Below are 4,412 nucleotides of genomic sequence, written 5' to 3'. Positions count from 1 at the left end.
GCCTAGAGTGTAGCCCACATGAGCTCAAAAGCAAGCTAAGTTGTAGCCCAAATAGCAGCCCAAAGGGGGCTAGGGGCGGCAACTTCTAGGAGTTTCTTGAAGAGAAGAAGGGAGCACTCTAGAAGGTTCATGAGGGGTGTAATACACCCCATTCTAGAGGCTTCAAGAAGGGGCAAGAGCCCCCTTGAAAAACTATATAAGGAGGCCTCTAGGAGGGGAGAAAGTTGTTCAATTGCTTGAGAGAAAGGCTCTCCCACTCTTAGAGGTTCAGCCACCTTGAGAGAAGAGAAGAGAAGAAGGCTAGGCGCAAGGAAGAAGAAGAAGAAGGGCTGAAGGAAGTTCAAGACAAGCAAGCTAGAAGAAGAAGGTGAGTTCGAATTGAGGGATTGTGATTCAAAGATTTTTTGTAATAAATCATTTGTAGTTTCATTCTCTTTTGATTTGAATTCAGTTTCTTAGTTATATGTTCTTTCTTCTTTCTCCTTGTTTCCATTCTTCCTTGATGTATTTCAGCTTGTAAAATTTCAGTTCAGCAATCTAATTCTTTTTTATTCATTCAAATGATCATGCATTGTACTTGAAGTTTCTTGAATAAGGGTGTGATTGCAGATCAATTCGACCAACTAACCTTCAAAACTCATATCTGAATTCTCAGATCTGAGATTGCAAGATCTGAATTGCTTGAAAGAGAATTCAGATCTGCAAATTTCAGATTGGGCGAATTAATCTACAGCTTGGAATTCCTAGAGTGCTTGAGAGAGACTCTAGGAATTCAGATCTACTATTCAAGAACTGAATTGAGTGCAAGGTTAGAGATAACTTGCACAATTCAGTTGGTGATCAATTCAGATTTGAATTGATGCCTTAGAAGTGTTTGAAGAAATGCATGCATGGGGATTAGATTCTTGCTAGAGATAGAAGAACCGTCACTCATGCATAGGATGAACATGCGCTTGAGAGAGGCTGTTCATGACCTTGGGGTTTCACCAAACCAAGGCTCAATCATGATTCATTCGAATGATCCAAATTGATAGATTGCTGAATTCTGAGATTGACATTTACTGCTTACTCTTCTAACCTGAATTGAAGGCAATTGGACCAATGATTTAGATAGATTTTAATTTAGGATTTCTTAGCTTTCATTAGAGTTTTGATTTATTTGTTGATCAGATAAGAAATGTTCAATTTAGTATTGGTAATTGTTTCCTAAATCCTCGTGGGAACGATACTTCACTCACTACTTTATTACTTGAACGGCTAGTGCACTTGCTAGTGTCACAATGAGCCACACATCAAGTTTTTGGCGCCGTTGCCGGGGATTTAGAGAAGCAATATTAGGAAACATTGAGCATTCTTAATCTGATCTCATTCAGCATTGCATTCATAGTTGGGTTAATTTGCTAACTTTTTCATTTCAGCTTGGACTGCAACTGCTGTACTCATGTAGTTATGTTTCTTCTTTCTTAAGTAGATTACTCTCTTTTTCTGGTTTCAGTTTCATTTTAATAAAGGCATATTTGATTTCTATTCAATCTTGGTGTTGTTCCTTTCAAAAAGAATAAAGAAAAAAAAAATTCACATAAACATGAGTGTTGCAGATCTGAGTTGCATTTGGCACTCAGATCAGCAGATTTCAGATCTGCAGCACTCAGCCGAAAAGAGTTGCTTGTGTTTCAGACTTTATTTTTTTTTCTTTCTTTCATTACAAAAAGAAAAAAACAAATTAAAAAAAAACAAAGGGGAGATCTTTTGAACAATAAGAGGAGCAATTGAGAATTCGGATCAGAACTCAGATCTGAGTTCAGATCTGAATTCTGCTACAGCAGATCTGCAACAGTTCAGATCTGAGTTCCTCTGAACTCAGACCTGAACTGATGCAATTTTGAGGGGAATTGGGTGTCATCACCACCCCAATTCACCCTAGGGCACTTCTGCTATTCCCCAAAAACAATTTGGTAGCAATAACTGAAGGTAAGGCAATTGAGAATTCAGATCCAAACTCAGACTTGAGTTCAGATCTGAATTCTGCTGTTACAGATCTGCTCAGTTCAGATCTGAATTCCTCTGAACTCAGATCTGAACCGATGCAAGTTTGAGGTGAATTGGGTGCCATCACTACCCCAATCCACCCTAGGATACATCCAACCTGCCTCAAGGGTGAATGGATAGCAAGGAATGAGAGAAATTCAAATCTGAAATTCAGTTGATATGATGTGAGGACTGAACTGATACAGAGCATACTATGAATTCTGGGTGGACTGAATTCTTGGCTTTACCCACTTGTAACCGAGCTACATTAGCTAAGGAGGTGTATGTTTGGATTGAATAATTGTTATGCCTCAGATATTTAAGAAAAATTAGCACTTTCCAAGTATTTCTTTTAGCATTCAGATCTGTAGCAGGGCTGCTATAGTGCAACAGTTAGCAGACCTGATTTCAGATTTCTACAAAAGTTGTATGGGCCGAATAGCTTGCAATACCAAACATTGCAGACCCAATTTTCAGGTCTTAGCAAGTGTTTGATATGCATCAGCTATACAGGTTTGAGCTTCAATTGTAGAGTTTTTAACCCAAGCCTAACTCAGGACTGGTTTTAGTTTATTTCAGATCCTTTTAAATTTTTTTTTTTTTTTTTTTTTTAGATCAGATCTGATTTCAGCCCTAAAGCATCACAGAATTGATTCCAACCTTAATGGATGTATATTGTAGTGTATACCAATGAGTGTGTATGAGATATCCAGCTCAGATCTGAATTATTATTTATTAATTTCTCTAGACTAACAATACCAAAGACTTGTAGATCTGAACTCAGATCTAAATTGGGTCTGAATTCAGATGTTGCAATCGATGGATGTAGATAAAGGAACCTTGAATAAGATGATTGGTTTAAATCTGCTTTTAGTATAATCGGCTTCATTTATTCATGATAGGATGTAGGTTTTGTATTCCAATACTTCACTTTACATTTTCAGTGTGATAGGATTAGTTATTTATTTTCTTTTGTGAATATTGGCATTTTTATTGCTTTAACTTTAACAGTTTATGACAAGCAGACCTGAACTGGAAGAGATCCTTTACGACCCAGAGATTGAACGGACTCTCCGTGTCCGTTTGAGAGCTGCTAAGCAAGTCAGACAAGAAGCACAAGAAATGGCTGAACAAAGAACTATGATGGATTATGCCAAGCCTACCCTCACCGGGACTGTCTCCAGCATTATCAGGCCAACTATTGCTGCCAATAACTTCGAAATTAAACCGGCCATAATCCAAATGATACAAAATACGGTTCAGTTTTGTGGTATGGCCCATGAGGATCCGAATGCCCATATTGCTAACTTCTTGGAAATCTGTGACACCTTCAAACACAATGGGGTAAGTGATGATGCCATCCGGCTGAGGTTATTCCCATTTTCTTTGAAGGATAAAGCCAAAGCTTGGTTGAACTCATTACCGGCAGGATCTATAGCCACATGGGACGAAATGGCCAGCCGTTTTCTCTCTAAATATTTTCCCCCTTCTAAAACTGCTAAAATGAGGAATGACATCACTACTTTTTTCCAGCAAGAGGGGGAATCTTTATATGAGTCATGGGAACGATACAAGGAGCTGTTAAGGAGAGTTCCTCACCATGGCCTCCCCATTTGGCTGCAAGTGCAGACTTTCTATAATGGTCTTACTGACTCAAATAAGACCATATTAGATGCTGCAGCCGGAGGATCCATAAATAATAAAACTCCTGAGGTTGCCCATGCACTTATTGAGGAAATGGCAGCCAACAATTATCAATGGCATTCGGAAAGGACTCAAACTAGGAAGCAGCAAGGCTTGCATAATGTTGACACTTATACAGCACTAGCTGCACAAATAGGAGCACTCAGTAAAAAAATAGATGAAATGCAGATAGCTGCCATGCATGTGCAGCCTCTTAATTGTGAATTGTGTGGGGGAGGCCACATCAGTACAGACTGCCAAGTTGGCAATCAGTTCAGACCATCTACTGAACAAGTTGACTATGTCAGCAATTCGTCAAGACAGCAGGGTTACCAGAGTCACCATACTTTTCATCCAGGATGGAGGGGACATTCAAACCAGTCCTGGCCAAATCAGCATATTTCCAAGCCGTTCCACCAGACTTATCATCAGCCTGAACCGAAATCCAATTTGGAGGAACTGATGACAAAATTTATAGCAGGTACAGAAACTAGGTTCCAGAACCAGGAAGCCTCAATCAAAAACCTGGAAAACCAAGTGGGGCAATTGGCACAATTAATCTCTTCCAGACTGCCGGGAACTCTTCCAAGCAACACTGAAGTGAATCCACGAGAGCAGGTGCAAGCTATTACCTTAAGAAGTGGAAAAGAGTTGCCTGAGGTAGAAAAGAAGAATTGGGCTGAACCCAAGGCAGAAACAAG

At 39.4% G+C, this 4,412-nt stretch overlaps 1 non-coding gene across 1 annotated transcript; it reads right to left on the bottom strand.

Moving 5' to 3' along the window:
- Positions 1-3,528: 3,528 nt before the first annotated feature.
- On the bottom strand, positions 3,529-3,635 carry LOC148875779 (small nucleolar RNA R71). The gene has a single exon (XR_016106138.1). It is a non-coding gene; the product is annotated as a small nucleolar RNA R71 (small nucleolar RNA).
- Positions 3,636-4,412: the final 777 nt, after the last annotated feature.

This window comes from Nelumbo lutea, chromosome 1 (genome assembly GCF_056320005.1).
Source record: "Nelumbo lutea isolate HS-2025 chromosome 1, American lotus-T2T, whole genome shotgun sequence".
NCBI classification, from domain to species: Eukaryota; Viridiplantae; Streptophyta; class Magnoliopsida; order Proteales; family Nelumbonaceae; genus Nelumbo; species Nelumbo lutea.
The sequence above is the reverse complement of the archived record's forward strand: the minus strand, read 5'-3'. Positions and strand labels throughout refer to the sequence as shown.